Source organism: Phyllostomus hastatus, unplaced genomic scaffold, assembly GCF_019186645.2.
Source record: "Phyllostomus hastatus isolate PE091 unplaced genomic scaffold, TTU_PhHast_1.1 phas_contig_16, whole genome shotgun sequence".
In the NCBI taxonomy this organism is placed as follows: domain Eukaryota; kingdom Metazoa; phylum Chordata; class Mammalia; order Chiroptera; family Phyllostomidae; genus Phyllostomus; species Phyllostomus hastatus.
This window is the reverse complement of record NW_025333643.1, coordinates 4,558,285-4,573,174: the sequence shown is the minus strand read 5'-3', so window position 1 is coordinate 4,573,174 and position 14,890 is coordinate 4,558,285. Positions and strand designations below refer to the sequence as shown.

Sequence of the window (14,890 nt, the reverse complement as noted above, 5' to 3'; positions counted from 1 at the left end):
AAGGGCCTGGGCTGAAGCAAAGCCGGAGAACTTCTCCAACAACAGAAAGGCCTTTGATTCAAGTTCTTATAACCCATGGTGGGGGTGGGGAGGTGGCACACACTCCCAGGATTATTCACAGAAGGCCTAGTGGAAGTTCAAGGCTGTGATTTGAAGAGCTGTCCCAAGGTCTGCCTGGGCTTCTGCCTCTGCCACATGCTGATGGTAACCTGAGCCAGTCATTGCTCTTCCCAGAGCCTCAGTTTCCTCCTCTGAGAAATAGGGGTGATACAATGTGCAACCTCAGGAGTGCTTTGAGGGTTAAGATATGTTGTGATTGCCCATATGAACCAGTGGGAACATGCAGTGCTTTCCATTAATTCTGTCACCATTGCTTTTATTTCTCAAGCACTTGCCAGTTGCCCAGGTAGACTTGGTAAAAGCAGATCTGGGGCCCTGCAATAGAAGGGGTTAACCTCAAATTCAGGCTGGAACATCTGACTCCAGATGCTCCCAAATGAAGGGTGTCCTGGTAGCTGACAGGTTTTCAGGGGTTCTTAGTATCAACATATAATTTCATGTACTTTCCTTAAAAACAAACAAACAACCGAACAAACAACCACCTTTGGAGAAAGACTGGAAGAAAACATGGAAAAGTGATGGTGCCAGGGTGGTTTTTAGGTGCTCTTTTCCCTGCCATTTTCCCAGACTTTTTGTTATAACATTGGTGCTTGTGTAAAACAGAGGTAGCACAGGGCAGGCAAACCCAGATTCAAATCCCAGCTTTCCTTTCCTGGTAGTGAGAACTAGGATGAATTGCATAACTTCTGAGTCATGGATTCCTGATATACACAACAGGGTAAGACCATCTGCCTCATGGATTGCATGCAAGTGTGGAAGCCATTTGGGGGACCTTTCCAGCATGCTCTCCTTCCTCCTTGTGGCGAGTTTATTTTCTACCCAGTTGGTCCTGACAGATAGCTAATGCTCAGGAGGGGAGAGAGAACATGCCTGGAAATGAGGCCGAATTAAAAGAACCAGAGCAGAGGAACAGAGGGAGAGAAAAGTAGGTCAAATCTTTTAGGTCCTGAATCAAACCTGACCTGAAGCGGGACATTCCTGGATTGTTCAGCTATATGGAACTATATCCATTTGTTGTTTGGTTGGATTTGCATTACTTATAAAGACTCAGAGGAGTCATGAGATAGTGTATAATACATACTAAATGCTTAACAGGCAAGGGACACGGTATCATAACTTGATTGGTAGATTTCTTTTTTAAAAAATAGGAAATGGTATTTGTCTTTATTTTATTTCCCAAATTTTTATTTTGACAATTTCAATCCCCCAGAAGAGTTGCCAGAGTATTTCAATATGTGTTCACCTACTTTTCACTTACATTTACCAACTGCTAACATTCAACCCCATCTGCACTCTGTTTCTCTCCTTATCTCCCTCCCTTTCCCCTGAGATGTCAGTCTATTTTGGTTCTAAGTACTTGAGCATGAATTTTCTAAGAACAAAGACATTCTCCCACACGACCACAATTCCACCATCTTATTTCCACCCCAGGAGGTTCAACATTGACATGGTGTATCATCTAATCGACAGTCCTGTTTGAATTTCCTCAGTTGTCCCCTGTCTTCACAACTCCTTTTTCTACTCAGGATCATGCATTATATTTTGTTGTCATGTTGCTTTAGTCTCCGTTAATTCAGAACAGTTCTCCAAACCTTTTCTTTCTTGCAATGTAGGTATTTGGGGGAAGTTCCTCACTTAGATTCCTCTTATTGTTTCTCACAGTTAGATTCTTAATAAACTAAACATTCTAGACAGGAATACTACACAGGAGATGTTGAGGGCAATGGGATTTAATTGTAGTAAACATTTATTAAATCTCACAGAAATACACAAAAGTGACCAGGTACTGCATTTTCACAAACTGAACACACCTATGTGTCCAGCCCCCAGGTCAAAACACAGAAGCCCCCTTCATGTCCCTCCTGGTCTCCCTGAGAGTTCTGTCATCACAGATTAGTTCTGCCTATTCTTGACCTTCATATGAAAGGGATCAGTCAGCAAGTTCTCTCTGGGGTTTGCCTTCTTTCACTTAACATCATCTTTTTGACATATAGGCATGTCCCTACATATATTTGGGGTTCACAGCACTTATGATTATTGATTTATTATTTGTATAGGAACAAAGAGTGAATCAGGCCTCAGATGTTTTCAGTCATGAGAACAAGTTGGAGTGTGTGAAGCTGTTCTTGCCCTCTAAACTGGCCTGGTCTGCTACTCACTGGGGCACTCCTTGTTTGTAAGTTGAGCAGCAAATACCACCAGGGGTCCAGGCACAGCCCAGGGTGCATGATGAGCTGGTTCTGTCTTATTCTCACTCACACCAACTTTATCTGACTCAAATTTTGGCCTTGACCCCAAGCTGGTCTACTCATCCCATCACCCTCTGGATTTGCTGTTCAGGAATGTAAGGCCCTGGTGATCTGCCCTGCCTCCCTCTTTGTTCACTAGCACTTCACCTGGGGCACTCCAGCCATACTGGTCTTCGTTCAGTTCCTACCTTGTGCCTTTGCACATGCTGAGCTCTCTGCTTGGAATGCCCTTCCTCCACTCTTTTCCTTGTCATCACATGCTCATCTTTCAGGCCTTGGTGCAAATGCTATTTCTTCAGATAGGTCTTTCCTGATGGCCACAGTGAATACTGGCTCCTGGTTACCATACCAATGCAGGCTTGCTGTATTTGTGAAATTATCTATTCTCTACCCATTTATTCCAGTGGTTCTATGAGGACAGAGATTATGTTTTAGCACCAGATCTGGTACTTTCTAAGTTCAGTGAAGAAGGGAGAAAGGAAGCAGAGAAGTAAAGGAGAGAGGAAAAGGGGAAAGGAGAGAAGGAGGGAAGCCTTCCCTGGTCTCTGGATCTTGCTTTTTCGCTGGCCCTCAGCTGGCTCCCCCTTGCAGGCCCCAGCCACTTTTGCTGCCATGGGTGGGGTGCCACATAGTCCTGGGGAACCCTTGGCCACCTGCAGTGGTCTAGCTTCAGACCCTCCATGAGGAAGACCATGGCAGATAGTCGATGCAAGGAGCTACTATACCTGCAGGAATACATTGTCCTTCCAATGGGGAGCAACCCCTCACTCACCTTCAGGTATTGAGTTTAAATACTAATCCCCTATGCGGTGGGGTCAGAGACTGGGGGAAAGAACCACACATAGATTCCTGGTGAGGAAAGTGTCCCCAGGGGTCAATTTGTCTCTACATGCCTAGTGCTCAAGAGGGGGGCCATGGGGATCTCACCAAGGAACTGAATGGCCTTTGACCTATGGGTCCTTTGAAAAAGCCATACTACAGGAGAGAAAAGTAAGGATTACACAAAAAACTAGCTGCAAGGCAGCTCCCTATAGTGTTATTTATAGTAGCTAAAGAATGCATGCAAATACATACAGGCCAAAACTAAAGGACTGCTTAAATATAAGAGGTAGAAGGTAATTATCCATTTTAAATTATGTCATGGGTGAACATTTATTGGCAAGGAAATACATGTGAAGAAAGGTTATAAGATAGTATATTAAATATGACCCTATTTTTTATCAAAACAATATGAAAGACAATTACATAAAACATACTATGTGCCAGACCCTGTTCTAAGTACTTTCCATGCATGATCCCTTTTATTCCTCCTACAGCCCTATGAAGCAGGTACTAGTGATATTCCCATTTTACAGGTGAGGAAACTGAGGCACAGAAAAGTTAAACAGCTTGCCCCAAGGACATATGACTGATAACAGGGAAGCCAGAATTTACAGCTAGACTGAGTAGACCAGCTTCTGCACTCCTAACTGCCATACTATACTGCCTGCTGAAAAAAGATGCTCACCATGGTCTTACAACAGGCTAGGATTTCAGGTGCTTAACTTTTTTTATTTATACTATGCTTATTGGTGTTTGTTATACTAAAAGGAGTATTTATTGCTTTTATAATAAGAATAGAAATGATAAAAATGTTTAATAAAGTCTGGATGGGCAATCCTTAAGTTAACTGGAGCATCATGTCCTCACCAAACTGTGAGAGAAATTCTGTAGCATAAACCTGGTATTCTCTGGGGAATGACATATGTGCTCAGCAGTTCCAGAGGTGGTTAGCTTGGAGGAAGAAAAGGAAAGGAGATACAAGTTTCCCACAGCAAGATAATATCTGCTGGGTATCTACTGTGTGCTGGGGCTACATCATTGGTGGCTAAGGGGCTGACCCTGGCTTCTGGGAATCCAGGTCTAGAGAATTGCAGCTTGATGAGACCCTGAGCAGAGGACTCAGTTAAGCCTTGTTTTGACACCTGCCCTATGGAAACTGTGAGATTATAAAAGCGTGTTGTTTTAAGCCACTAAATTTGTTATGCAGCAATAGAAAACGAATACATTATGTCACAGGGATATCTAGGAGATAATGTACATGCCATCTCTCTTTCTCTCTCTCTCGTGCATGAGTGTGCGTGCGCGCTCGTGCATACACACACACACACACACACACACACACACACACACACACACACACGAGGTCTGGCTCAACTACTTGATCTCCTTTCCCTTCTTCTAAATGTCAGGAACCGAGGCTATTACCAGGTAGGCCTGTTCAGCACTGCTTTTCCATTCACCTAGCACCCCAGCCTCAGACTCTTGATTAGGCTAGAAGGAGCTAGCAAGGTACCCTCCACAGAGAAGGCCACCATTATCATGTCACCCCTCATCACAGCTATCTGAGGCCTTGTATGGTGGATGCTTGGCAACCAACAAATTACTTAAATAAATAAAATAAGTAGATATCCTTTTGGCTTCCAGCTCTTGTCCAATTTGGGGAATAATTAGGAGGGGCAAGGCTGAAGTTAAAGTTTGAAGGGGAGAGAAACTTACCCATCTGCACAAGGAGATGTATATAGGCATCTCACTGTAGCTTTGACATTGTGAACTATCAGGAAAACAAATAAACTGTCAGATATCCATACAGTGGAATACTATACAGCAGTAAAAATGAACTATAGCACCATGCATTGATGTGAATATATCCTTAAATGATAGTGATTTGCAGAAAGATGTGTACAACATGATGCCACTACATAAAGAGTAAAAACATGCATATGTACTGGAAGTATCAAAAGATGCCTGGAGAATGATAAACCTCAAAATTAGGATTATAGTACTTCCAGGGTGGTAGGGTATGTGTGGAACAAGCAAGCACAAAGTTTCAATTATATTAATAATGTTTTATTTCTTAAGCTGCTGGTGAGTAAATGGTGTAAGAATGTTAGTAGCATATCAGTTCCATGAAATATCTTTGATTTGTTCATTGCTGAAGCCCTAGCACCCAAAAAAGTGCCTGACACATAGCAGGTATACAATAAATATTAGTTAAATAAATAAATGATGTTGGTTACATTATCCTTTGTTAGATCCTGGAATCTTTCAAAGAAAACCTTGAAAATCCCTTAGCACCAGAGACATCCCATTGCCAGTCACCAACTTGCTCTGTGGCCCTGGGAGAGATCACTTCCCCTCTTGGGTTCTCCAATTGGGCATCTGTAAAATGGACTGACCTCTGTTTTCCTTTGCTGCAGGAGTCTGTTGTCTCAGGATTCTGGAGGCCCCAGTGAGCCTCATGTCAGACTTTGCTGGGTTGCATGGCCATGAGCCCTGGTTCTGGCCTTTGCTAGCACTGTGACCTTAAACAGACTGTTCACCTCTTGAAGCTTTAGTGGTCTCATCCAGAATGTGAATATTGTAATCCATCCTCAACCTGCCAGTCAGAGGCTATGGCCAGTGGGACAGCCCTTTTAGGTCTTATTCTGTGTCCCCCAAATGCAAGAACTATAGTGAGTATGCAAATCCCCTCTCACTGATTAGCGAAACTGGCTTATCAAATATTCCTCCTCAACAGTGTTCCTTGGAAAGTACAAGTTTCCTGGAGAGCAGAGGGTGGTCTTGGGACTCATGCAAGGCTGACCCCCCCTGCAAGTGGGATATCCTAGTATGCAGGTATTCTTACAGGTTCTCTAGCCCTCCTTGAGTGACCATATCTCCAGGCAGGGTCCCACACTAGGGGTCCCGGAAGTCTACCTCCAGGTCATTTGTCCCTGCAGCCAACAGGATCACAATCTTTTCTCGTTGTGCAAGGCACCTCCCTGTTTCCAAGGTGTTGTCATGTTCTGTGCACACCCACTAATCCTCACAAGCTGGGAGGCAGGTGCACATCTCTCTATTTCGCACAGTGGGGAGATTCATGTGAAGAAGGGTCAAGTGTCCAACTCCCTCTCTCCCTTCCTCTTTTCCTCCCTCTCTCCTTCCCTCCCTCCTCCTCCCTTTCTCTTCCTCCCTCCCTCCCTCCCTCCCTCCCTTTCCTTTTCACACAAACATTCATGGGACACCTACGGGCGCAGGTGCTGTGCTTGGTCCTCAGGATACAAATATGAAAAACAGCCTCAATAACAACTGGTAACAATCATAAAACACCTGCTACATGGCAAGAATGACTAGGTACCTACCATAGTCAGACATATAAACTCAAATAATCTTCACAACCACACTGAGAAGCAGGTATTCTTTTTAGGCTCATTTAACAGAGGTGAAAACTAAGACTGACCAAGGTTAAGGAATTTTCCCAGAGTCATACTGCTAGTAAATGAAGGAACAAGATTCAAACACACAGTCTAGCTCCAAAACCTGCAAAGGTAACTATTCTGCTAATCTGGTCCCTGCCTTGAGACTGTGCAGTTTGGTATGGAGAATTTATGATTTCCAGGCATACAGTAGGTATCTTTTATCTAACAAGTAGAAAGTACTCATTAGATAAAAGGATGGTTAGTAGTGTAGGGGGATCATAAATGTTCGAGGCAGTTAGGGATGGCTTTTCTGAGGAGGAGGCATTGGAGCTGGGCATTAAGAAATGAGTAGGAGTTCACCAGGACACCACATCCAGATTCCCTTCTTTCAACAAGGCCACACTGATTGATTCCCTAACAGCCAGAGACTGCTGGAAAGGGATCTTAGGACTATTGGGGCTCCCATCTGTGCCTTAGTAAGGTCTGCCATTAGGGACTTTTCATCTGCCTCCATCACCACCAGGTCTGAAATCCTCTTTGCCCTGCACCTGAGGGCAAGTTTGGAGCACTGATTCCATTTTAAGTGCATGTGTTCCCTCAAGGTAAGGAGGACCCCAAGATGAAAACTTAAGAGAGGAAGCATGAATCAGAGGGGTGCAGAATCAGATACTGGCCAAGAACATGAGCTTTGGAGAAGATAGACTTGGATTCAAATACCAACTCCTCAATAACTGGCTGTGTGACCTTAGGTAAGTTACTTAACTCCTTTGTGTCTTAGTTTCTTCACCTGTGAAGAGAAGATAACAAGAGTACCTACCTCATAGTGCACTGTGGTGATTAAATAATTCATTAGAAGTATTTACAAAGCACCTTGGCAGATGCTTAGTAAGCATAGCCTATATTTCAATTTAATATTTTAAGTAAAATTAAATTAATTAATTTAATATTCTAAACCTGGAATCTTTCTGGGAAGTCAGAGAAGCTGCTGAAGGTCTATGAAGGACTTGGGCAAGGGGCCCCTGTGGACTCTGAGTATGAGGACTTCCAATTAGGGCAGAAGAAAGGCCAGGTAGGAATTTTAGGTAAGTCCAAGAGAAACCAAAGAAATTCCAGAATCCTCCATACTTAGTCTGGGCCTGGTTAAAAAGGACTGAGGATGGGAAGCCTCAAGGGTCATTTCATGATCCCTCTGGCTTCTGATGGGACAACCACAGCATATCTGGTGGGAAGCAGCTTTGCAATTGGAATGAGGATTGGAATGGGAGACTGACCTGTTCTTTGTGTGCACACAGTCCTTAGACTGTAGACCGCTAAGTGCTGTGCACACGTTATTCCACTCTTTGGACTGATATGCTAAAGGATGGGGGCATAAAATGAATGTGGTTACTAATGCTGATCATACATATGTCCATTGAGTCTCTACTGTGTGCACTTCAACTCCATGATCTCATTGACATTCACAAGGTCCCTGCCAGATAGGTACTGTTGTTAGGTCTACTTTACACATGAGAAAACTGAAGCTCAGGGAGGTTGAACCACTGAGGGGTAGTCCTAGGATTTTAGGCCAGGTTCAGTTCACTGCAGGGCCTGTGCTTTTAACCATGCTCTGTAATCCCTGGGATGAGCCAGAGAAAGAGATGCAGGAGAAATGTGGGGTAAGAGATTGCTACTAAATTACCATAGTGGAAAACTTGATTGGCTGGGAGGATGGGAATGGATGTCAGTGTTCATTAACAAGTTTTGCTGACTTCATGACTCTGCCCATTTCTTCATGCAGAATAGGGGTGGAGGGAAATAGTGATCAGCTAATATGAACTCCAACCTTAAGATTCTCTGCCCATCAAAGCAGTCTCTGGGAGAAGCATGACTTGTTCTTTTTGGCTTCTACCACCAAGAACATCACTGCCAATACTCCTTTCAAGGTCGGTAGTGAATCATCCAAGAAAATGTTTCCTTACTTTATTTTTCATTTTGACCCAAAGCCTTCTCACTCAATTTATAATCCTGATGACATTTTACCCCTTTCAGAAACCTCATCAGCCCTTGAAGTGAGCATCTACTGTTTGCAGAGCCCCAGTCTTCAAGAGAGAATGATCTCTTCCCCATTCTATAGGGCTTGGGTGAAGCTGTAAATCTCTGTGCCTTCCCTGGCTGACCATGGCAGCCCATCCCTCTGCCCACAGTGATTGGTCTAAGGGGAAGGCACATAATCTAAGCAGTGCCAATTTAAGTCCATCCATGAGATTTGCTTTCTGGGCAGGGAAGGGAAAAGACTGTTCTTTGTCTAAGTTTGTGAACTGGCTGTAAGAAGTAGGACAGGCCAGAACTACTGGTAGCCATCTGATTTACCATAAGGAAAGAACCCCTGAGATGGAAGCAAACACTGGAAGTGGAGCTGAGAGAAGAAGAAAACAAAGCCTTCATAATATGATTTGGGCCTCAGGATTCAGCTGTGCCTGATGCCCTCAACCCTGTACTTTGCAGTTGTGTGAGCCAATACATTCTTTTTTTTTTTTTGCTTAAATTAATTTGTGTTGTGATTTGGCCACTGGCAACTAAAAGACTCTATTAAATACCACCCTCAAAGGATTCATCAATTAATTGCCTCATTCATCAATGATGTATTTAGTACTCACTCTGGGCCTGGCACTGATATGTTATCTGCCCAAATGGAAATTAGAATGAAGATTTATCATCTTAGGATGTTGTGGCAACAGGACCCAGGCTCTGAAGGCAATTTCTAAAGAGAAGTGTTCAACATGTCTGGGTCGAGGTCCAGCTCTTAGTAGCAGGTTGTAGCAATCACGACCACAGCAGTGACCACAATGGGGATCATACTAACAACAAAGGCTAACTGAGTGCTTGGCAACAAGTTTCAGTAGCAACTGGATGGCTATTTTACTTGGGACAATGACAAAAGCAAGAAAACTCCCGAGTTTCTGTTGTTGTGAGTTCATCATAGAAGAGAGCTGGTCAGAATAGGAGTTCAGGTCAGAGGGGATGAGGGAAGAGAAGCTAGGCCTGAGAGATTGTGAATATTCACACTTTCAAGAGATTATGCCAGAAGCTAAATTGAGCTGTGGAATCACTCAAGACTACAAGGTAGACTCTAAATCCAGATCACCCATAACATTCTGTTTCTCTGAGGTTTCTCTCTTAGGGCCCATTTCCTCTTCTGTAAAATGGGTGTATTAATTCTCAACTATCTAATAATCTTCAGGGTTAGTGCAAGGATCAAATAAGGCACTCTGTAAATGGCATGGCTCAAAACTTGTTTCCCCAGTGGAAAGCAGGTACCTGATGGAAGAATAAAATCCATACTCTAGAGTCAAACCAATAAGGGTGCTTACTGGAACCAGAATGGATGGGAAGAAGCACAGAACAAAACATTGTCTTCAAACAGGCAGCCAAGTAAGCAGAGTGAAGCTGTGGATCTTGTACAAATCACTCTTGGAAAGCAAGCACTGCCATGTGCCCAGTGGAGACTCTAGCTGAAGTGCCTCCACTTCACTGTGAGATTACTAGACCTCTGCTATAGGTCTCCTCTCCTACCTGAGAATATATGTGTATGGCCAAACTCACCTCTGTGCAGGGCCACATGCACCTGGCTGAGAAGGCGAGTAGGGTGTACAACCAGCTCACTGTCTGCCTGACAACTAGCGTTCCCTGGGACTGCTTCTGTCCAGAGGGGGCACCTTTTTCTAATGTGCACAAAGGTGCCCTATGATCTACACATCATAGGTGCACAAATACACATATGAACACAAACATGTATGATGGAAAAATCTTTGGCAACCAGAATTCTAGTTCCACTCTTCATCAATTTGTCCTTTAAGCCCCAACCCAAAGGCTTCCCATTTCTAAAACTAAGTTTCTTTTCTGTATGACATGTGAACATTTTAGCTAAAGACACCAAAAAACAACCTTTGATCAAATGGATCCACCTGGAGTGGAGGTGACTTTGTTTTAATGAGCCACTCATTCTACTCTCAGTGCTAATTTGTAAAATGCTTATTCCACCCTGTCCTCCTCCCTGTGTTCCTTGTCTTCCTCCCCTTCCTTTTTTCTTCCCACTGATCTAGAATCTTGTGACTGTCCTATTTGAGCCATGTGGGATGGGAACTTTAATTTGTTTAAGCAGAGAGTGGTTATTGCCTCTCTAATAAAAGGCAGTTCAACATGTATCATTTTCCAAAGAAATGCACCAGGAGACCAGTCAAACTCTGTGGTTTCCTCAGACCAATGTTAGGCTTGTGAAGGACAGGGACTATGTCTTGGGACCCCCACGAGTATCTGTGACAGGTGTCTCTATAGAATAAAACCACTTTGGTATTCTTAAAGTGAGTAGCTATTAAGCACTCATTATATTCCAGGCATTGTTCAAGATGCTTGTTGCATTCTCAGTAAATCTTCACAACAATCCCATTTCACAGATAAGTAAACTGAGAACATTTCTAAGCAGTAGTTTCTATGCCCTCAAGAGGTTAAAACTAAGAACAAAAGCAGTTAGACTCCATTCATGGAAGCTTCTAGTTCTGAAACAGTGGGGTGGGGGTGGTGTGTGGTACTGAAACCACCAAACATGCATATTTTACAATGGGGAGATTGAGGCCTGAAGAGGAGTTTGGGATGTTAGAGAGGCACAGTTGAAGGCTGGAGCCCTGTCTTCTGAAAGCACATTTGGAGCTGAGAACATAGGGCGGTGGCTGGCTCATTATGCATGACTGAAAGAGGTGGTATAGAGAAACTTTTCTATACAGTGGCCTCCTCTGATTGATAAATTAATCCCTCTGAAGTCCAGTCTCTTCATGTATAAATGGGAACAATATAAATACCTTCCTTAAAGTATTGCTGTGAGGATGTGAGGGTTGATAGGTAATCCATGTTAAATGCTTAGCATGGTGTGTGTTATATACCAAGTGCTCATTGTCTACTTGTATCATCTTGCTACAGTATGCTTTTAATACTTCTGTTCCAAATATAAGATGAATATATGAGTCAAATATAATATGCTTTCCCAATGGTATTTCAGGCCAACACTGTTTTCTTCCATTTAGAATCTTCTGGGAAAAGCTCTCGAGGAAATTTGCTCTAATCAGACTTTTTAGTCTCAGTGAGACAACAAAGAATGAGGTGATAAAACACTGGAAATAAAAAGGGTTAATGGGACTCAAGATATCTGCTAGTTATTCATTGTATGGCCTTAGAAATAATATTAATAATGGTCAATAGCCAATATTTATGGAACACTTCCTATATGTCAAGTACTTATTCCGATTTATATATATATACACACACACATATATTCATTATCATTATTCATGTCATATACTCAATAAATTCTCACGATGACCCCTGTAAGGAAGGTATTAGTTGTTTTTGCTATTTACTTTTCCCAGCCTCAATTTCTCCAAGTGTGACAGAGGCCAGTGCACACTGGCTCACCTTGTGGGATTATCAGGAATATCCAGAAAACAAGATATATGAAGTTGCTTGTCAGACCCAAAAGGACGAAAGCTGATCCCTGATGACAGATGTCAGCCATTCCCTGAGGACCTCCAGCCACAGAGAGTGCCTCAGTAGCCCACTCTGGGAACATCCTAATTCGAAGGTGTGGCACCTGCTGCTAGGGAATCTGTTGTCAACAGCACATTGACTCTTAAGAGCATGAAACCTAGAATAACAGGCATGTCTTACTTGTCAGCACTCTTCTATACATCCTTTGCCTCAACTTCCTACTGTTCCAGATCAGAAGAAACAACTTTTCTTTTTCCCAGAAATTAGTCTGAGTCCATTTTATAGATTGACCTTGCTGGGTTGTGCCAAATGACCTGAACCCTCTGAGACAGCCACAAGAGAAAAACACTCTCAAAGGGGTAAAGAGTTAAAGCAAACAGACCTATATGTTTTCATGATTTATCCCTAGTCAGGCCACAAATGGCCAGCAGAAGAAGCTGACCCAGTAATGTCATTTTACAAAACCCACAAAGTGCTTACTCACTAGAACACAAGCTATTAATTTCTCATGAACATCAGATGGACAAGATGGAAACCCTGGCTTGACTGAGGACAGTACTGCAGTAAAGACAGAAGGGGATATGGCCCTGAAAGGTATTAGTGTGGTCCTCAGTTTAAAAAGGAAAGCAAAGGGATTATAAGAGTCTGTTCCTTCACTGTAGTGATGTGGAAGCCATTGGGGCCCATGCTCATGTAGTGATTACCTGGTGTGAGGTGCTGGGGAGAAGGGCAGATCCATGACCAGTGGAGGGAATCCACTTTGAGCTCTTTGTGAATATCAGATTTGAAGATTCAGTACCTCCTGCTCATCTGTCAACACTATTCAGCTAAAGGGTTTTCTTGGGCCTTTCTGTGAATCAGGTAAGGAATCTGACTTCTGGTCATTATGGCAGTGAAGGCAGACATGGTTTGCCTCTTTGTATAACCACATCAAAATTACAACTAAAATATACAACCATCTTTCAGAACCATCAGAAATCGAGTTGAATGGAAGTCTGACAACTATGGAATTAAAGAAACCACATCCATCCAAGACTGGTAGGAGGGGCACAGACACAGAATGGGCTGGTCCCAAATGCATGTGTGGTGGATAAAAATTTGTGAGGGATATCTTGGGAGTGAGTAGTGCCAGCCCACACCAGGCCCCCAGCTCAGGATTCCAGTGCCAGGAAGATAAGTCCCCACAACTTTTGACTGCAAAAACCAGCCGTGATTGAATAGGTGGAAGAAACTTCTGAAGCCCTAAGCGGTTCTTCTAAAACATCTACACACAGACTCACCTACTCAGACTCACTCCCTCTGAGCTCCAACATTGGGGTAGCAGCTTGAAAGGTACCAGAAGCATACTGGGAGGAACTGAAGTGTTTGGTATCAAGGTGAGCAGACACCATTGCCCCTTTTCTAAACTCTCCCTCTACAGAGCCACTGAGCTGGCAAGCTGGTGCCATATCTGAGACTCCATCAACCTGGCTAACACTGTTTGACCCACCTTGGAGATCCCCAGAGACTCCATCTCACCCAACTTATGGGCCCACCCAAGCTGCTTTTCCATATGAATGGCTGGTCTTTGCTTATGCTGCACAACTTCCTAAATCCTATCAAATGAGCAACAGCTAGCCTCAGTGAGCCCCAGGCCTGGCACTAGCAGCAGCCAGCCTAGATTTACAGCTTGGCTTCCCCTGGGAATCACCAAGCCCAGCACAAGTAGCAGCCATCTCAAAATGCTTTATACCTCCTGCAGCGTGATCCAGGGCAGAACACAGGTGGGGCTCACCTTGGCCTGCACCACATGGAAATCCCAGAACCTGCACACCCGGTGGATAGCTACAGACCACAGTGGAGCACCACCACCCTGCCACTTAACAGCTGATACTTCACAGAGGGTAGAGGTTGGTAGTTAGTGGTGACAGCCAGTTTTTACAGTTGACTGACCTGGGTAACTCCTTCCCATTCACCTGCCAACAGTAACCAAGGCTCAACTACAAGAGGAGGGTGTACTCCACCCACACTAAGGGTGCACCTCCGGTACCCAGCTTAGGTGGTAGGGGAGGCTGTGCTGCTGGACCCTACAGAACACCTACTACATTAGGCCACAATAACAAGACATGGAGTCAAAGCAGCTCTGCCAAATACATAGAAACAAACACATGGAGGCTGCCAAAATGAGGTAACAAAGAAACATGGCCCAAATGAAAGAACAGATCAAAACTCCAGAAAAAGAGCTAAGCAAAATGGAGATGAGCAATCTATCAGATGCAGAGTTCAAAACATTGGTTATAAGGATGCTCAAGGAAATTAGTGAGGACTTCAAGAGCATAAAAAAGATCCAATCAGAAATGAAGGATACACTAATTGAAATAAAGAACAATTTACATGAAAACACCTGAGTAGAGTAGATGAAGCCAAGAATCAAATCAATGATTTGCAACAGAAGGAAGCAAAAAACAACCAATCAGAACAACAAGGAAAAAAAAAGAATCCAAAAAAATGAGGATAGCATAGGCAGCCTCTGGGAAAACTTCAAGAGGTCCAACATTCACATCACAGGGGTGCCAGAAGGAGAAGAGAAAGAGCAAGACATTGGAAATCTACTTGAAAAAATAATGAAAGAAAACTTCCCTAATTTGGTGAAGGAAATAGACATGCAAGTCCAAGAAGCACAGATAGTCCCAAACAAGATGGATGCAAAGAGGCCCACTCCAAGACACATCATAATTAAAGTACCAAAGGTAAGGAGAGAATCTTAAAAGCAGCATGAGAAAAGCGTTTAGTTACATACAGGGG

At 43.4% G+C, this 14,890-nt stretch overlaps 1 protein-coding gene across 1 annotated transcript in view; it reads right to left on the bottom strand.

Moving 5' to 3' along the window:
• ATP2B2 (ATPase plasma membrane Ca2+ transporting 2) overlaps nt 1-14,890 on the bottom strand; it is a 377,186-nt gene that overhangs the window by 343,885 nt on the left and 18,411 nt on the right. The window lies entirely within an intron of this gene.